The sequence below is a fragment of the Pelobates fuscus genome, chromosome 1, assembly GCF_036172605.1.
Source record: "Pelobates fuscus isolate aPelFus1 chromosome 1, aPelFus1.pri, whole genome shotgun sequence".
Taxonomy (NCBI): Eukaryota; Metazoa; Chordata; class Amphibia; order Anura; family Pelobatidae; genus Pelobates; species Pelobates fuscus.
This window is the reverse complement of record NC_086317.1, coordinates 298,726,771-298,748,113: the sequence shown is the minus strand read 5'-3', so window position 1 is coordinate 298,748,113 and position 21,343 is coordinate 298,726,771. Positions and strand designations below refer to the sequence as shown.

Sequence of the window (21,343 nt, the reverse complement as noted above, 5' to 3'; positions counted from 1 at the left end):
GAAGGGAAACCTGCATGGATACTCCAAAACCAAGACTTAAGCAGAAAAAAAACGAACTGGCTACTAAAATAGTATAGTGAACAAAATTATTTCCTTAATCCAACAACTCATCAGGCAAAAATAAAGTAATATGCATCTATACTATATGTAAGTATGTATTTCTTGCTGTTAATGAAAACAAAGTGATCTGTCTTTAGTAAGAGAAATACATTCTTAATGACACTTTTTATAAGAACAGAATTGGTTAGTCTGCTGGGCATTTACCAAGTTAATTATCTCTCTGTTGGTACCTCTAGAGAAATTGTAATGTGTGAAGTTGAGTTCTTTGAAACTCATGTAGAACTACTGCATTAAACATTAGCTGGTTTACTGGAAATTATCTCACTTCAATTATACATTTTCATTTTTTATTGGCATTAACAAAATGAATATTGATTCATATTACCAGGAATTGCATTAAAGGAAGTAATAGCCATTTAGCTGCTGGCTGTAGTGGAGGCCTACATTCCATTTCACTATCTACTTTGTGCAGTTTGTAGCTCTGATTAACGATGATGTCATTGCAAGTACTGTTTGTCAACAACAATAGAAATTACATCATCATATATACATTTGTCGTCATTAGTTATTTTATATTTATTTAGGTTGCCTGCAATGGAGTTTAACCCAATTTATTTTTATTTATTGTTTTTCTAATTTGTAATTTTCATTATTTTAATACTTAGTCCTCCTTATTATCCAATCCTCAAACAAACGTCAAAGCATCTTGGCAACTTCGTACACTGCTACAACAGACTTTCATTTATATATATATTTTATAAATAGATCATATTAAATAATGTTTGTATTTAATGTAATGTTACTTCCCCCTCAAAAGATGGTCCAGTAATTTGATGAGCATAAATCAGTGAAAATATGAGATATCCAACTGATCTGTAGTAGACAGAAAGAGGTTTTAAAGTACTGAGATCTCAGTTTGCATTATGTTTTTAATATAATTTTGTCTCTTGAATTCAGTTTCCATTATGATAGAGATGGCTTCGATATCTCCAATCAAACAACCTAACAGCAAAATATACTGAATGAGATAGCTTCAGATCATATCAGATAATATGCATTTCTTACAGAAAATAAAAAGAATTGTGTCAGAAAGCAGTGGAATGGTTTGGCACAACATAAGTGCATTTGGAATTAATAATGCTTTGTGTCTCAATATTTGGCTACAGTGGCAACATTTTCTTTCTGTACATATAAAAATTAAAATTTTCTGGTAAGGAAATAAAATGATCTATTTGTTACAATATTCTCTAAATAGCCATATTTCTAAAAAGATTTATATTTCAGTATGACCGATGAGAAAAGTAACAGAGAGATGGATACGCAAACTCCATTCAGTCAGCAGTAAATGCACTTCCACATCAATTCATCTGCTTAGTAATCACAGGACTGCCTTTTAAAAGCTGCCAAGACTTTCAGATATATTGCACAACTAATGCTTAGGCATGGCAGGAAACCTTAATCTGAATTTTTTTTCTTCTTCCTTTTGCCCTTGGTGATAAAACTAATGGTTTAATTATACAATAAATGAAACAAATCAATCTGCATGTACAAAAATACAGTGAAATTACATATTACATATTAACATCCATTTCTATGTGGCATGTTGTACAAATTTACCTTTTTTAGACTAGAGAAGCACTATATTTTATCTTTAGTGGTTTTAGTTAACCCCATAGTGACGAATGACGGACCCAGTCTGCCATGCCAGGGAAGCAGTTAACGTCGGATGACGAACCAGTTCCGTCATGCGCTAAAGTTAATCCCAGATCGCGCGATCGCGTAGTTAATGCTCCTCCGGTCTGCCTCTGTATTCAAGGCAGACCGGGAGCACCTAATCGCGCTGTCCCTGCAGCAGTGATCGCTCTAACAGGCTGACAGGCTGTCAGAGCGAGCACATGTGCTGCAGGGACTTCTGATCCACCTTCCTGCTCACAGTGTGAAGTGCAGGGAGACGGATTAGCAATGATCTTCTCCCTGTTAAAAATAAATAAAATAAAATTAGTTTAACCCCTTAAGGACACATGACATGTGTGACATGTCGTGATTCCCTTTTATTCCAGAAGGTTGGTCCTTAAGGGGTTAAAGTCCCATCCCCCTTTACCCATTTTAAATAAAAAATTAACTCCTTCCCTGCAAATTGATCACTGACTACAGTATCAATTGGCAAGGATTAAATTTTACTGTGATCTGATTTTTGTTTTAACCCCTGAGGGTCAACTTTTATTTATTGTAACCCTCAGGGGTTAATTTTATTTAATGAATTAATTTAAATATATTAAAATGATATATTTAGCTGGCTGGAGTGGGTGGAAGTTAGTGGGGAATTGGGGAATTTGGTGTTAGGCTAGCTAGGGGTTAACATTAAAAAAATTTGTGGAAAGTTTTAAAAAGTTAAAAGAAGTTTTAGTAACGTTTAAAAAAAGTAAAAAAAAAACAAACCCACCCCAGTTTACCCAGTCCTAATAAAAAATAAACCCCTTCCCTGACAGTTGATCACTACCTAAAGTGATCAAAATATAAATCACAGTATTATACTGTGATCCAATTTTTTTTACCCCTTAGGGTTAACTTTTATTTATTTTTAACCCTCAGGGGTTCAATTTATTTCATTAATTAATTTAAATATTTTAAAATTAGATATTTTGCTAGCTAGGGTGAGTGGGAGTTATGGAAATTAGGGAATTTACTGTTAGTGCTGCCTACTGCTAGTTAGGGGTTAACGTTAAAAATCTTAAATGTGTAAAAAACATTTAAGAAAGTTTAAAAAATGAAATAAGCAAAAAAAAGTTTAAAAACGAGTTTTAAAAAGTAAAAAAATGCTTATTACCACTATACCTGGAACAAAATAGAGAAAAAATGATCCAACACTAAGGTTCAAAATATGTCTTTTGAATTACCCCAGGGTGTCTTCTTTAATAAATAGTATGTGTTTGTGGGGAAGTTTGAATAACCAACCAGCTAAACTACTCCAAAATGGAACATGGACACAGCATAAAAAATCTAAGTTTGAAAACAACTGGAATGACTGTGTCTCAAATGTGCCCCTTCCATTCCTTAATATGCCATTTGAAATACCCTGGGATGTCTTCTTTAGTATATCTTTGGTATGCCTTTATGGGTTAGTTGGATTATATAGCCTGCTAAAATACTCTAAAATGGGACATGGACACAGCGTAAAAATGTGAAGTCTGAAAAAACTGGAATGACTGTGTCTCAAATGTGCCCCTTCCATCTCCACATATACCTGGCAAAGGTACATATGGGGGTATTGCTGTATTCAGATGACGTAGCTGAAAAACATATGAAGTATTATAAAGTTGTAGCACGCATAAGGTTTGCAAAATATACTGTGCAAACTCACTCTGTGTGTCAAAAAGGCCGAAAAATTGCTTATTACCACTTCACTTGGTACAAGCTAGTGGAAAAATTATCCCACGCTAAGGTTCAAAATATGCCTTTTGAAATACCCTGGGATGTCATCTTTAAGAAATGTTATGCCTTTATGGTGTAGCTGGAATATGTAGCCTCCTCAAGTGCTCCAAAATGGGACACAAACACATCAAAACCCTCCATGAAAATTTACACTTAAAAACCTGTGCTTGTCACGTCTCTTTTACAGCACTGTAACTTCACAAAATAGTGCCTATTTTATAATTAATAAGAATGTATCTATGTATATGTGACATCAAATTAAAGCCATGTTTGCCCTCTAAAAAATGGTATATAGTATTAGTTGGTGCAATAAATGACAGAGATGCAAATTGCATTTGAAAACAAACAGCAAAAAATGCAAAAATGGCTTGTGTCCTTAAGGGTAAGACAAGCTTCTGAAGCTGTGTCCTTAAGGGGTTAAAAGGCACACTTTGTTTTACAGAAGTGACAGTTAACAGAGGACAGAACCTTCTAAACTGTATGTTCTCTAGCTTATTAATAATACCATTAAGCTTTTCCATTAAGTGCAGGGACTGTCTAATGGTGTAAATTGCAATTTATATTACAACACAGTTAATACTCTTCCATATTAATTTAAAGTTGGAAGTTATTTTTCAGATCAAATTATAGAGCTAGTCATAAAGATAATTATGTTTTTCATGTAGTTATTTGGCTTCTTGGTCACTGAATTTCCACAAAAATTGTATATAGTTTTGAATGTTTATTTTTTGTTAGTATTAGAGTTATTGCATGTATACAATTATTAATTGATGTTCATCTTTTATGACTTTCACATGTTTCATCTCTCCCCTTCCCTTACCCAATATGTCTTGAAATCTCAAATATTTTCTCTTCTGCCTTTTTCCTTGATTGATTTTTCTCACCTCAATATCCGCATGCCCCTCCACATCTTTGTCATCAAGCAAGAGTACTCACTACCTTTATAGATAGTACCAATTACTTGTTCTTGCAAACAACCTCTCTTCACCTGCTCAAATGTAACCCTTCTAACCTTCACTCTTTTCTATGGTTTTAATTTTCCCATCTAATCTCCTTATCTATAATATAAACTCCTTATTCTCATAATAATGAGAATAATAATTCTCATAATTATTTGCACCTTTACTTTCACTTCACTCATTGTTGAAATTTCTCGGTTTTTCTGCTTACTTGTTCCTGTTGGCACCATCTTTATTGCCCCTGCTCTACCTGTTCATCCCATGTACTTTTCTCAAACATATCCACCCTTTCTCCAGCAACATTTCAATCTTACTCTCATTTTCTCCTTTCTATCCTTCTGCTCCCCTTCTCTTCCCTCTTCCACTAACCTACCTTGTGCTAACACCAGAACCCATAACAATCTTATACCCATCCCATGTAACTATCCCTTTAAGTCCTCCTTACAAACTGGAATGCACACTTTGAGTGCAACATCACTAACTCAGCTGCAGTCTATGGCATTCATCTCTCATTTCCTAAACGTGTTTGCATTAACTGGAACATTATTATTATGATATTTATAGCGCGCCGTCAAATTCTGCAGCGCTTTACACCCACTGACACTGCTTCCCCTGTCTCATTATCCTTTGAGGGTCTTCATTTATTTCACACCCCAAGACAATCTGAGTGTTGGGGTAGGGTTTCTTCTTTCACCCCACTGCTCCTTCAAACCTCAATCCAGCCCCATCCCTCTCTTTCTCTTTATTTGAAGTTCACTCAACTCGTCTTTTCAAATATATCTCTGTAAATGCTCCTGTAATTTACTGCCCCCTTGGCTACCTTCTTCTCTTCCTTTACCATTCCACTGCCTGACATACCTACTGCAAGTAATATTCCGTGTCTAATTCTTGGGGACTTCAACATTCCCATTAACTCACCCTTGACCTCATTAGCCTCAAAACATCTTTAAATTACACGTGTAGCTAGATTTTATTTTTTCAGATCATGTTTAGTCTCTAATCTCTGTAACACTCCATTTACCCTCTCTCATGTCTCAGTTGGAGTACCCTGAGGCTCTGTTATTTGTCCAATTTTGTTTTATCTTTATACTGCCTCTCTTGGCAAACATATTAATACTTTTGGATTCCACTACCATATGTATGCCAAAGTCACCCAGATCACATCCCCTGATCTCTTCTCTGCTTTTCTAGAACGTGTCACCTGTTGCCTTCCTTCCATCTCTGATTGGATGTCCTCCCGATTTCTGAAACTCAAGCTCTCTAAAACCGAGAGACCTTGTCATAATTCCTCCTTTTTTGCTCTCTCTGCAAGTTGATGATATCTGCAGCAACTCATCCCTGGAAACTCACTGTCTTGGTGTTATCTTTGATTCTGGCCTCACCTTTATGACTTATATTCAGTCTGTATCCAAATCCTGCCGATTCCACCTTAAAAACATTGCTGTCATTTACCCCTTTCTTAAAGTGCCAAACTCTATTCTTACCTTCCAGCTCTTCTACTTTCCAACCTTGTCGTTTAGTTGCTATCCCGTAGGCTGCCCTTCCTATTGTGTTTTTATACCCCATTTCTACTAATATGTTTGTGCAGGGTTCTCATCAACCTATTGCACCTGTAACATTTTGTAATTATCTAATTTATTGTTAAATTTCCCTGTTTATCATATTGTAAAGCACTGCAGAATAAATTGACGTTATCTAATAATCATACTAATAACATTTTAGGATATAGGAAGGATAAATGCAAAAAAAAAAATACATTTATTATTGTATTTGTAAAGTTCTAGAAACTTTTATTTTTATTTTTTTTTACATTGTCTTTTTTTACTTTATTCATATTCCATAGTAAAATTAGGCATTCTTCTAAACCTGGGAAGTAGAATAAAACACAAAGCACAGTGTTTAGAAACAAACAGGGTTTGTTGAGAATTCAACATGATTCCAAGTAAATTTCATATTTTAGGTTAAAATTGTTGAAAACATAGGTAACTTGGAGAATTTTCCAATTAAATTGTTTTAGAATTTCCAAGAAATTACATCTTAATGAATTCCCTAATCTTTACAGAATATAAATGTGTTATTATTTTTTTTTATTTTTTTAAAAATATAATTATGTATATGCATGCATCGATGAAAAGCAATAAATTAAATGTATGGGCATTAGAAAAAAGGAGAAAAACGGTATATGAGAGAACATCTCAAGAATATCTCATTCAGAGTCAAAACACCATCTCATGGGGATTCTAAAGGCAAATAAAACTAACTGGATGAGAGGTGGGAAGGATTTAAAAGAGATTTCTTGCCACACACATAATAAATAGGAGGAAACAGTCACAACAATTATATCCTTTGACTGTAATAACAGACTCTTCTCTCCTCTTCATATCTTATGGATGGATTTAGCATTGACAACTTGGTCTGGATTAACAAACTCTTTTCCTTTTTAACTTTCATGGGATGGATTTTCCATTAAATTTTGACTTACACTTGGATTAGTTAGTTTCACTACTGTAAAGGTCTGCTTCTCAGGTTTGATCCTCCGGTTGGGTATTGGATCATCTGATTCTGAGTTTCCAGATAATCTGCTAGCAAATTTCAAAATTCTGGTGTATACTTTGTATTACAATAAGAGAATTGAGTACAATCTAACAGGTGACCTATTAGAATTCACCACTGGAAAGTATACATTTGAGGAGAGTCTCTGGTAGCAGCTTAAGAATTTCATTTGGCTGCAAGGGAGCCTGACCATGCATATCTCTCATGTTAAAATTAGGTAGGACGCACCGTTTTGTACTTTGACTCAGTGGTAGGGTTAAACCCAACATGCCCATGTAGTGTGATCAAATTCCCATATTTATTTGCTAACATATGTGATTTTAAGTAATATAAAAATTTTTTTTTTGTGTGTGTCCATTTGTTTGGTTTGTAATTCGGCTACATTTTGGCTTGGAATTCAGGAATTCATATAATCGCTAGATCGGCCCAAATTAGGACAAGTTGCAGTTTGTACAGAAAAGAATCACCACATCCCCCAAGTAGCAATATTTCTACAGACACCAATGAAGCAATTATTATTTCCTCATTGACATCTATGCTGTCTGTCTATCTGTCTGTCTTTCTGTTATCCCTTCATTCTTTTAGTACAAATCACTGAACAATTTCATTTGAGTATATTTTTATTTTTAGCTCAAATTATCTCAAAATAGATAAGCTATATATTGTGGCTGCAATTGCAGCTTTCATGTATGTTCTTAAATAAATAGTCCTCCCACCTAGGCAGCTATTCAGTAATAGTGAATTTTTAGAGCCATGTAAGCTCCTGTACGGTGCAAGAGGAAGATGGGAAGGTTTCTCACAGTCCCACTGCAAGATTATGCTTTGATAGGGGGAGCAAAAGCAAAGAATGTTAAAGTGATGTCAAAATAAGCTGCAAACAGACAAAAAACAATACATAGCAGTCTATTCTCTTATCTCATCTGGGGTGGTATGAGTATCAATGTGCAATTTAGATAAAATTAGCAACATTGGAAAATATTTATGCTTTGCTACAAGAATTTCAGCAGGCTTAAGACTGATTAAAAGGCATTATACTTTACTGGTGCTAATACACAGCAAAGGTTAGATTAGATAAATAGCAAAAAAAGAAAACTGTCCATTGATTTACCAAGGCCAGCTTCCTCAATGTGCCCAAACCTGTCATTTTGGTATATTTGATTGGAGAGATGCTAGTTTGCGGTATGTGACTGGATGGATATGGCCAGTTTGGGGTATATGATTGGATGGATGAACGTGACTTGTTTGGAGTTTGACTGTATAATAATTATAACTAGGTTGGTGGTTGGATGGCAATAAGTGCAAAGTGTGTGATGGTAGATTACATGTTATGTGGCCAAGTGTGTGACTGTAACAGAGTATGACTGGGAGATCAAATTGGACTATTTGATCCACTATTTGGGTGGATAGGAGAATATGACCTGTTAAATGAACGTTGCTAAATGGCAATGTAGGAGAATATTTGATAGTGATTGCATGTGAATGAGGGGTGTATTTGTGCAGAGTGCTAGTATGTGAATTTAGTGGTGTGTTTTATACTGCCGGTGTGTGTATGCGGGAGCACTTTTGTGTTAACTTTTAGTGTGCATCTGTGGGTATTTTGTGTGCATGTGTGGGTGTGTTTGTATACCATGTTTCCAATTCTTATCTATCCCTCTTAATCTTTCTCCATCCCCCTATATTAATTAATTTCTTCCTCACATGTGCTCCTTCACATGTCCACAATTATGCCCACTCCCCATAACCATTTCTGTCACCATGGTTCCCCTCTTCTCGCTCCCCATTCTCACTTGTTCTCCCCTTTCTCCCCATCCCTGATTTTTAACCCCCTTTTTTATCCGTGTCCCTCACTTGCTCCTCTATTTTCTTTCCTGTCCCTCACTTGTACAGCTCTTCTTTTTTCCTTGGTTCTTTGTTGATCTCACTTGCATGTACCCAAATTAGTTTTTCTTTGTTCTTTTTTACATTTATTGAATTCTCAGGTACATGCAGGTGAATCAACGTTTCATTCCAGAGGATTTTATGAAGACCTTGATAAAAGCCTCAATAAAAGCCTCCAGACTGAAATGTTGATTCACCTGCATGTACCTGAGAATGCAATAACGCTCAAAGTACAAACATTTTAAAGATAAAGAACCGTGAGTGCTGCCATTATTATTTTGCTTATGTCTGTGACCTGGATGAGCACCTAGGCGTAAATAAGGTATTAATAAATTAATACATATATATTGGATTAGCTGTATTGGTCTAGTAGACAAGATGCTAAATTACCAGAGTATTGATACTTTTTTTAATCAATAATATGTAAAAGACAAGTTTTCAAAAGTTGCCCTCTCTTCCTCTGGTCTTAAGAAGTGCTGATCAATATGATAGAGTTGAACACTGGAGTTTTTTAATGCAATTTTTTTTTAGCTCTGTTTTTTCTTATTATTATTCTGGCTATCCTAGTCTGCCCCTTTCATTCTAAGGCACCTCACCTGCTATTTCTGACACCCCATTCACCACTTCACCTTCTCTAACAACATTGGTTGTTTTAATTGTAAACCTTTATCATATTGATCAGTATTGCTTCAGACCTGAGGTAGAAGGAAAACTCTTGAAAGCTTTTCTTTTAAGTATTATGTTAGTCCAATAAAAAATTATAATTGCATACTGCAATACTCTGGTATTATTTATAAATATATATATAAAAAAAACAGATACAATTTGTATCTTGTAATATCTTTTTTATTGGACTAACAATTTTTTAATGACAAGCTTTCGGGAGAACCTCCCTTTCTCAAGTCTGAAGCATTTCTAAGCAAGACGACACATAGAATTCCAAGTTGAGTTGTGATACAGGGGTTAAAGCGACATGAATGCAGAAAAGACACAGGTTTGATAGACGATTCTTCTTTGTGGTGTTTAATGGAGTGTCTGTGCATATTGCATATGTCAGAATGACAATGCACAGACACTCCATTAAACACCACAAAGAAGAATCGTCTATCAAACCTGTGTCTTTTCTGCATTCATGTCGCTTTATGTCACTCATGTCACTCATGTCGTACTGCACTCCTGTGGGACACCGCTTTACCCAGCCTGGTCACTCAATGAAGGACCTAAAAATCAAAGTACTGAAAGGGGTTTTTAAATGTACCAAAGAAAGAAAAACATTTGAAACCAGAATGATCAAATTGTTTAACAGCAATAATAGAGGACTAAATATTGATTTGGGTTTCCTGTCCCACTACCAACACTTTACATGAACACTCCCCCACATTATCTTACTGTTCTGTCATATGTATCAATACTTTAAGACACATTCCAATATGTTTATTCTATCAATATGCAAATTACTATGTGTAGACCTTTCTCATACTCATATGCATGTATGCTTATATATGTGACTGTGCATTTATATTTGTGTATATGAGTTCATGTGCATATATGTATATGTGTTTATGTGTATGTATATGTATATGTGTTCATGTGTTTACATATACATATATTTGTGTGTGTGTGTGTGTATGTATGTATAAAGTGTACCATCTTCTGCACTGTCTGCTTGTTTTTTTCCCTCTCCCCCCTCACTCTGATCTTCAGAAAGATATTTACGACCCTCTGCAAGAATGTTTTTTATTTTCTATCAAACTTGTGTCTTATCTGCACTCATGTCGTGTTAAACCCTGTATCACAACTCAACTTTGAATTCTATGTGACCTCTTGCTCAGAAATTCTTCAGACTTGAGAAAGGGAGGTTCTCCCGAAAACTTGTCATTAAAAAATTATGTTAGTCCAATAAAAAAGGTATTTCAAGATACAAATTGTATCTGTTTTTTACATCTACATCACTGGACTAATACGGCTTCAATCTCTACTTGAACACTATACACACACATACATATATATATATATATATATATATATATATATATATATATATATATATATATACATATGTTAAAAGGCCTGAACTTGTGGAGGCCTGAATTTGTGGGAGGAGTAAGTCCCCTACTTAAACTCCCAGCCCCTACTCACCTCTGCCTTTCAGCTGATTGTTTTGTCCCCATAGCAACCAGCACTTCCTGTCCAGCTTCCCTCCAGAATTTTTTCCTGTTTCCAGCAGTCAGACGTCCTGACCAGTCCTCCGTCCGTTTGAGGCCTTCCACTCGGTTTCCGGTCACGAGACCGGCACGTTCACGTAAGTTAGGCGTAGGAAATAGCGCCCCGCTATTTCCCGCCGTTCGGGCCTAAAAACGTAGGGGTAGGCTCCCTCTATCATTCGTACAAATACACGCTTTTTTAACCGATTTCAGTGTTCACGCCAAAACAGACGAACGCTCGGCACTTTATCACTGCTTTTACATATTCGTACGGAAACTACCGAATCTATTATTATTTATATACACAGTAATATTATTACGGGCATTCTCTTATTTCCGTTTGGTCACCCAGGACCAATCTATTTCGTACGATTAAAACACAAAAACACCTTGCTCTAAATCCATATTCGGCTAGTTCTTATTCAAATAGGCTACAGTATGCACTAAGTTCTATTTCACGAATTCTACTTTTCTTTACGTATATTCCCTGTTCGGTCATATTGCTACTGATACCTTTTTTGTCAGTTTGGGGATATAATTAGCTTGTTTAAAAATCTGCCTTGTGATTTTCTTTCTATGTTAACCAGTTAATTTGTTTTACTACTTTTTAAAATATCCACGTCTATCATAAACGTACGGTTTCTATACACTGTGGCAGGATGGCCAGGCTCGTCACAAACTTCAAATGCAACAGTCAGGATAAAATAGTACTGCAGTTTATTGTCACTTTCCACAATATATACAAGGTTGTGCTCTCCCACAAAATAAAACAAAAAGAAAATAAATCCTACTCCAACTTGGAGACTTACTAAACAACAGTGTTACTAACTATCCAACTGGCCAGCTAATCTAGTTCCCAGTTTTAAACAAAATGAAATACAGCACTTTAAGCAGGTTTCACACAGTACCTTTGTCTCAGGCTTAACTGCCTCCTCTCTCCCAGCTGTTAGACTCTCTGATATCTTCAGAGGCTAACCTTTTAAAACCCTAGTGCTGGTTAATTACATTCACCTGGTATATAACATTCAAGGGGTGACTCCCACTAATTAACCCCATCATGCTGGGAATAGAGCACTCCAATCTATTACTAACATAGAAAGCCTCTATGACCTTGCCACAACACATATTTACCTATTAAACACTTCATTTTGTCACATATACTAATAAATACTGTTTATAAACACAATATCCGGCACATAAACGTCTGTACTATTCATTTTCCATATAATCACGCTGTCACATATTTTTGGCTTTACAGACTGCATCGGTTTCTCGCTTTTTCTGCGCTAAAGTTGTTTATTTCAAGGTCTTTTATTACAGGAACAGGTATTGTATTTTATCACTTTGCATTATAAAGCCATAGGCCTAAAATGTTTACATATTGGGTTTTATTACTTACCTCCACACCTGTCGTTAACTATGGAATTTTTCTTCGGTTAACCCTTAGCTCCAGTATTATTCTAGGCTTCCCCCGGTTCTACACAGTTAAACCGTTTCGCATAACGTAATTTCTTTATGTCAAACCAAGGTATAGTTCACAACTCGTTTGTTACTACACCTCATATAAAACCTATCACGGTCTCAAGTTCATTACTACTTTTCCACAGGCTTACGCCCACACTACGTTAATTCTTTACTATTATTTCTACTCAGACATACGGTCATACAGCCATCAGGCTCCGGAAAACACCAAAACCTGACCCGGTACTCAGCCATACCTTCAGGTACTTACGTCTATACCCAAATACGTCCAATCGTCACCCCAAGGCCTCATCCAGCCTTCTCACAAATATCTATTTCAGCCCAGTCACACACTTAAACCTTCCAGATCCCTCAATGCAGGATCTCACGTTGCGCCCCTAACAAACAACCTACTCCCAATTCAAATCATACGCCACCACGATACGCATAAATACGTCAACATCTGTCTTAAAGCCTCAGGACTCTTCCTCAAGGACCGCATAAGACGAGACTTACCACACTTATTACCACCAGAAGGTTCCAGATACCATTCGCAAGAAGTCAAGGTTAGTATCTACACAACATTCCAGTCCTCTCACCTTATCCTTAAATATACAATCGAACTGGCTACAGGGTCTAGGCTAATGCCTTAGCGCACCCTATCAGAAAACTCATCCCAGCGAGGCCTTCCATCCCCCCCACCTCAACACGGAGGTACGGCCCCACGCCCAAATCATAGTTACAAGCCTCGCATGCCCTACTACAGGGCGCTAGTCAGGGCCTCACCTGTCACGGCCACACGTTTTGATTTCTCTCTACTGTCACCGAGAGGCCAACATCCCGCCACCACGTCTGTGGCAACTACGTCATAAGCCAAATCATAGGTAGAGCCTCTCACCGCCACTTGGCATTAGCAGGGCCTCACCTATGCAAACATTCAACAGTTAAGTTTTTCGCTTTGGCATCTAGCATTACAGTCCAGTTCTTCCATATACACCACCCCACATACCCCGCCTACTTACCTTACGCCCCTTCTAATATATCTTTCACATAATCATTCCTTTTAGAATGTCCCAAGAACCTATTCCAACCAAAGAATTGACAGAAGAAACTCCATTCACGCCTACCAGACCCGGGTCTCCAGGCGAATCACTCACTCTTTCAACCCCCACGTCCTTGAGAGCATGGACTAGTCCCAAAATTACGGCCGAGCTTAGGCTCAGGGGAATCCCCTTTCCGGCCACAGCTAGGAAGGCTGAACTTTATAGGCTACTTACTCACCAAGCCCCCGAGCCCAGGCCAGGGACTAGCTCTCAAGGACAACCACCAAGCAACAGCACGGCCACCCAGGATACCCTGGCAGAGATCTTGGCCAATCTACAGACCCTCAATAGCAGGCTATCTAAGGTGGAAAGCGCCATCTCCTCCCCAGGTACTACCACGGTAGTCCCAGTCGCTTTCACGGCTGTACCTACTATACCAACATGCCCTCCTATACTCCCCCCTCCAGCACCGGGCACAGCCATTACACCATTTGAGTCACCAGCACACTCCGTCCCTGACTCTATCAGGAAAGATATCCTAGACGGGAAGGATGTGTGTCTGGTGTCCTTGCTCATAGCCTCACAGGATGTACTTGAGAACAAGGCATTCAATTATGGTGATATCTCTGTGGTGCTCAAGACAAGGGATCCCAGGTTTAATCATCTGGTGGATTATCTCACCACAGGGTTCACTAAAGGGTTTCTCACGGGTATTGTAGCCATTCCCCCAGGTACACTAGAATGCCCTAATCTCCAGTCAGCACGTTTAGACCCAGTCTCCATAGACACTCTCATTGCCTCTGAAATCACCAACGGTTTCATGATCGGCCCCTTCACCTCTTCACCATTCTCCTCCTGGCACACTAACCCCATTGGTATTGCTATTCACAAATATTCTAATAAAAAAAAAAAAAAAAAAAAGTCTAATTATTGATTTATCGGCACCGCACTCCTCTTTTGTTCCAAGCATAAACGCACTCATTCCAGCAGACAAATTCTCACTTCAGTACGTAACCATCGACGACGCCATACAGTCCATCATATCATCTGGTAATCGACCCTGGCTTAGCAAAACGGACATCACAAACGCGTTTAAATTACTACCCATGCACCCCTCACTCTGGCACTTACACGGTGTTAAATGGCGAGGGAAATATTACTTCTCTACACGACTCACTTTCGGTTCTCGAAGCAGCCCCAAACTGTTCGACATTTTCACAGAGTCACTATGCTGGCTGCTTCTGAACGTCACCAGGTTTCACTCCGTTATCCACTACCTCGACGACTTTTTACTAATAGAGCCAGGGTCACCTTCACCCACAGCAATCAGAAGCACTACTGCACTATTTTCCACACTTGGAGTCCCTTTGTCCACAGCCAAAACTATAGGCCCCACAACTAAATTGACCTTTCTGGGGATAGAACTGGACTCGGTTAACCTCAGAGCTAGCCTCCCCCACGACAAACTGTCACGTTTGAGAGGGGAGATGACTTGTTCCTGCGGAATGATGTTTGCACTAGAAAAGAACTTCAGTCCCTTCTCGGATCCCTGAACTTTGCGATGCGCATCATTCCGTAGGGAAGGTGTGGCGAAACCAACCTCGCCACTGGGCCCTGGAGAAGCCTGTTTGCTAGCCTCCTACCTGCTGACTATGGCCCCTGGGTTATTTGGGGCATATTGTACTGTATATTGCTGCTACTGGCCCTTTTAACAGCATCTATGGACATATTGGGACTTTTGGGACTACTGTCCCTTTAAGACTGTGCTACATATTCTAGTGTACTGCCTGTAATATTCTATGTGTATTTGTGTGTTAAGTTTAACCTGGGATATGTATGCAGCATTCATCTGATTGTTCGGTAGAATCACTCCATTTATTATATTGAGTGAAACTACCGAACAACCAGACCACCCAGGAATAAGTGTGCCTCCAATTACAGTTTGCAACAATGTTGCAAACGGGTAATTGGCAATCAGTGTAATGTATTCTTTGTCCTCTGGGTGGCCGCCATTCGGGAAACAAACACGTGGCGGCGGCCATCTTAAACTACCGAACAGCGGTGTTTTGCCGTCGAGTGTCTGGAACTAAAATCGGACACTTGACTAGGCAAACACCGCTGAGACCTCCATACTTCCAGAAATTCGTGTGGAAACTACCGAATGACCCGCCGTTCGGTAGAAAGAACCCCATAAACAAGGGAATTCATTCAAACCCTCTCCAGGCTCTATAACACAGGCAATTCGCCTGTTTTCATTCCCTTGTTTGTGACCGACCGCAGGGCCAAAATGCATGGAACTGTTTTCGGATACTTTACCCATGCGGTCGGTCAAATCTTTGGAACCCCATATCTCACGAACCATTCATCCGAATTACTTGAATTTTGGATATGTTGTCCCCCTGAATTGGGGTACATCCAGAACCTGGCTAAAAATGTGTGCCGTATAATTGGGTTTACTGTTATCTGAGGGGAGGGGATGTGTGGGTGGAACCATGTATGTGATTGGTTATGTTATGCCTCCCCCTGGGTGTGGCCTGTAAGTGTACAAGTGTAATAAAAGCCAGGCTGGATGAGCCAGTCCAGAGTTCCTGTTTTACCCTCAAAGTGATGTGTCGTCTCATTATTGGGGGAAGGATTTATTGTATGCTGTTCCAGTTGACTGCTAGGAGTACAAGCCTATTCGTATGGTTCCTATTCAATGGTCTACAGCATTCATACGCTTGGGAGAATTTAAAGGTTTCTCGGATTCGGTGATTATGGTGTCTGCCAGAGTGCTTGGAGTCCTCAGGAAGCACTAGGAGCATCCATTAACGGAGGTACCAAGTCGGGGTGCCAGGCGATCCGTTACATTGGTGGCAAGCGGTGGGATGGCGTCCTAGTGCGAGGTAAAGCAGCTCGGAGACACAGTACGTTTGGATTTACAAATTGAGGGCAACGCGAGCAGTCGTGCAGCGCCCCTGGGAGCAGACTAGTATGGAAGGTTCTGGCTCTGGAGATGATTGGCTGGCCGAGGTGAGGCAGCGAGTGGCCGAGTATGGGGATGATATACCCATGGAGACACGCCGGGTGATCTGGAACCAGGTCATGGCCGAGCGAAACACAAGGCTGGACCGAGAATTCAGGTTGGCGAAAGAGAGGGAGTATGCTCAGCAGCAGGAGCGTTACAGCAGCCGAGTAGAGGCTGCATCCGAGGAGGTTAGCCGTCTTTCCCTGAGGCGGCGGGAGGAACCCAAAGTGGGGGTCCTCATAGACTGGTCCTGTGAGGAACCACAACAGGCAGGTAGAGATGGGACCAAGGTCTCTCCACCGGGCCCACCGGGATGCTGGGCAGCCGGCCCAGATCCCCAGCAGCAGCCAGAGTTGCCAGGTGGGGAAGCAGGTGGCCCTTACTCACAAATGTTGAGGGGCCTCACGGATTGGTCCTGGGAAGACCCACAGATGGCAGGTGGAGATGGGACTGCGGTCTCTCTACCGGCCCTACAGGGATGCTGGGCAGTCGGCCCAGATCCCCAGCGGCAGTGTGCGTTACAGGGAGCTGAAAGTGCCGTTCTTGCTCCCCAGCGGCAGTCTACGGTGCAGGGAGAGGAGCCTGTTATCCCCTCTCCCCAGCGGTTGAAGGTGTGTAAGGGAGAGGAGTTTGTTACCCCCTCTCCCCACCGACAACCTAACCCACCAAGGGGAGACAGTAAACCCCTCACCAGCGCAGATGGGACCGTGGTCTCTGCGCCCAAGTTACAGGGAGCTGAAGGGGCCGTCCTCCCTCCCCAGCGGCAGTGTGATTTGTTGGGAATTGGGAGCCCAGTCTCCATTCCCCAGCGGCAGTGTGAATTGCAGGGAATTGGGAGCCCAGTCTCCATTCCCCAGCGGCAGGCTGAGTTACAGGGGACAGAGGTAGTTGGTCCTACCCCCCAGCAGCAGAGTGATATGCCGGGAAGGCAGTGTGAAGTGCAGGGAGAGGAGAGCAGCGTCCTCCCTCCCCAGCGGCAGGCTGAGTTACAGGGGGCAGAGGTAGTTGGTCCTACCCCCCAGCAGCAGCGTGATTTTTTGGGAATAGAGAGCCCAGTCTCCGTTCCCCAGCAGCAGGACACTGAATTGGGAGGAGAGACAGTCGGTCTCCCTCCACAAAGACTGAAAGTAGGCATGGGAGAGGAGATTGTTACCTCCTCTCCCCAGCGGCAGATCATCAATGGGCAGAGTGTTCTAATGGGAGAGGAGATTGTTACCACCTCTCCCCAGCGGCGGATCATCAATGGGCAGAGTGTTCTAATGGGAGAGGAGCTGGTTACCACCTCTCCCCAGCGGCAGCTTAATGTACCAGGGGGAGACTGTAAGCCCCACACCTGTGCAGATGGGACCGTGGTCTCTGCACTTCCAGCACAGGGGGTAGGGACGGTCGGTCCTGCCCCCCCACAACAGGGCTGTTTAGCCAAAGGGGAGACAGTCGGTCTCCAGCAACCAGGCTCCAACCAGACTACTCCTGTAGTAGTGCTGGCACCAGGGCAGAGTACCGCTGGTCTCTGCCCACTCAGCAACCCACCAAAACAGCCTACCAGTCCCCCACACAGCCATGGTGAGGCACCTGGACCTGGACAAGTTTTTCTCTTACTCAGGTGTAGTAACCATTTATTGTGGGTGGGCTGTACTGCTGTTTCTGTTTTGTGGGTGGGCTGCTGGACTAACAAGGGCACTGACCGGCAAGAGGTCAGGTACCCTGTTAGTCTGTTTGGAAAAGGGGAGAAATGTGGCGAAACCAACCTCGCCACTGGGCCCTGGAGAAGCCTGTTTGCTAGCCTCCTACCTGCTGACTATGGCCCCTGGGTTATTTGGGGCATATTGTACTGTATATTGCTGCTACTGGCCCTTTTAACAGCATCTATGGACATATTGGGACTTTTGGGACTACTGTCCCTTTAAGACTGTGCTACATATTCTAGTGTACTGCCTGTAATATTCTATGTGTATTTGTGTGTTAAGTTTAACCTGGGATATGTATGCAGCATTCACCTGATTGTTCGGTAGAATCACTCCATTTATTATATTGAGTGAAACTACCGAACAACCAGACCACCCAGGAATAAGTGTGCCTCCAATTACAGTTTGCAACAATGTTGCAAACGGGTAATTGGCAATCAGTGTAATGTATTCTTTGTCCTCTGGGTGGCCGCCATTCGGGAAACAAACACGTGGCGGCGGCCATCTTAAACTACCGAACAGCGGTGTTTTGCCGTCGAGTGTCTGGAACTAAAATCGGACACTTGACTAGGCAAACACCGCTGAGACCTCCATACTTCCAGAAATTCGTATGGAAACTACCGAATGACCCGCCGTTCGGTAGAAAGAACCCCATAAACAAGGGAATTCATTCAAACCCTCTCCAGGCTCTATAACACAGGCAATTCGCCTGTTTTCATTCCCTTGTTTGTGACCGACCGCAGGGCCAAAATGCATGGAACTGTTTTCGGATACTTTACCCATGCGGTCGGTCAAATCTTTGGAACCCCATATCTCACGAACCATTCATCCGAATTACTTGAATTTTGGATATGTTGTCCCCCTGAATTGGGGTACATCCAGAACCTGGCTAAAAATGTGTGCCGTATAATTGGGTTTACTGTTATCTGAGGGGAGGGGATGTGTGGGTGGAACCATGTATGTGATTGGTTATGTTATGCCTCCCCCTGGGTGTGGCCTGTAAGTGTACAAGTGTAATAAAAGCCAGGCTGGATGAGCCAGTCCAGAGTTCCTGTTTTACCCTCAAAGTGATGTGTCGTCTCATTATTGGGGGAAGGATTTATTGTATGCTGTTCCAGTTGACTGCTAGGAGTACAAGCCTATTCGTATGGTTCCTATTCAATGGTCTACAGCATTCATACGCTTGGGAGAATTTAAAGGTTTCTCGGATTCGGTGATTATGGTGTCTGCCAGAGTGCTTGGAGTCCTCAGGAAGCACTAGGAGCATCCATTAACGGAGGTACCAAGTCGGGGTGCCAGGCGATCCGTTACAGAAGGTCTTTCATATCCAGACTCCTTTGCCTGCTGCACGGAGTTCCGGACTCTGGCACAGTTTCTTTGGACCCCCACGCCAAGGCTGACTTAGCTATGTGGGGGAAGTTTTTGAAGGACTGGAATGGAATCTCCATGTTTATTCCCCCTCTCTCCACCTCTTCACCCATCATCCACACAGACGCAGCAGCCAATACCGGTTTTGCAGCCATTTTTGGGAACCACTGGTTCAGGGGCCATTGGCCCACTGATACGGATGCCTTGCCAGGATTCAGAGAGACCTCAGCACTATTTGAAATTTATCCCATTGTGGCGGCCGCACACACCTGGGGTCATCTCTGGTCTGGCAAGGCAGTCAGATGCTACTCTGATAACTCGGCAGCTTGCGAAATCGTGAACAAAGGGCGATCATCTTCCCTGACCATCATGCGGCTGATTCGCAAGCTGACCTGGTTGGCAGCATCCGGCCAGTTTCACTTAGTTTGTTTTCACATCCCGGGTATTCACAACACGGCCGCTGACGCTCTTTCTCGTTCTCAATTTCAGGCATTTTCTCAGGCACTCCCAACGGCTCACCTACAACCATCCAGGACACCACGGTTCCACGATCTAATCCTGGATTAAGCACACTCTTGAACCACGCTAGAGCACTCACTCACCAAGCATTATCACCAAACACGGCTATCACTTACAATAGGGCTCTTAATATATTTAATACATTCACAGCAGAGTTCGGTTTACAAGGTGACTTCTCTATTCAAACCATGGTGCCTTTTGCCTCTTTTTTCCACCTACACCTTAAACTATCTCACAACACCATTAAACTATATCTCACGGGGGTCCAGCACCACAGCCTCACCTTTTTTTTTTCCTAACACACCTTTCCTGTCTTCATACCCCGTCAAAAAGGTTTTGAAAGGAATATCAAAGGTTTCACCTCCACTCTCTACCATTAGATTACCTATAGATGGGCCTATCTTCAGGTCACTTAGCAATCTCCTTGACACAGCCCCATTCGACATCGGCACAAATACGGTGATCAAATCTGCTTTATATCTCGCTTTCTACGGTTTTCTCAGACCTAGAGAGTTCACCGTAATTTTTCAAGGGGATACGAAGCTAAGACTTAAAATATCACACCTCACTAAAATACAGGATCACTACCAACTTTCGATCCCTACAACTAAAACCAACCGGTCACTACACCCTACTATAATTCCTCTCTTCCCTACTGATAATGCCTGGTGTCCGGTAAAAGTACTAGACCACCTACGGTCAACTCTGCACGGTCACCTACTGGACTCTCCGCTCTTAACACTACAAGGGCACCCGTTAACCACAGCAAAATTGATGGTTCATATCAGAATTCTGTTATCTAAGCTCGGACACAACCTGATTGCATTCTCTAGGCACTCCTTCCGTATGGACACCGGTCCATATCATCAAGAGACTGGGGCGGTGGAAATCCTCCATATATACTGCATATATTCCACAGCCGGAGAAAGAGCTTCGCCAAGCTTTCAGCAACTTGGTTTTGTAAAAAATGCAATTAAGTGTGTATTTCTCGAATTTATCTTTTTGCCCTCTTTTATTTACAGGCCCACTCGTACGTTGGTTTCGGCACACCACAACCAACTTTGCTCACAGTTACTATCCATTACGTATTTAAATTCCGAGCACAAGTTAAAAGGCCTGAACTTGTGGAGGCCTGAATTTGTGGGAGGAGTAAGTCCCCTACTTAAACTCCCAG

The 21,343-nt window shown here is 41.3% G+C and overlaps 1 protein-coding gene across 1 annotated transcript in view; it reads right to left on the bottom strand.

Annotated features, from left to right (window-relative positions):
• Positions 1 to 21,343, bottom strand: part of DMD (dystrophin) — a 2,317,639-nt gene that overhangs the window by 1,573,463 nt on the left and 722,833 nt on the right. The gene's annotated exons all lie outside the window — the stretch shown is intronic.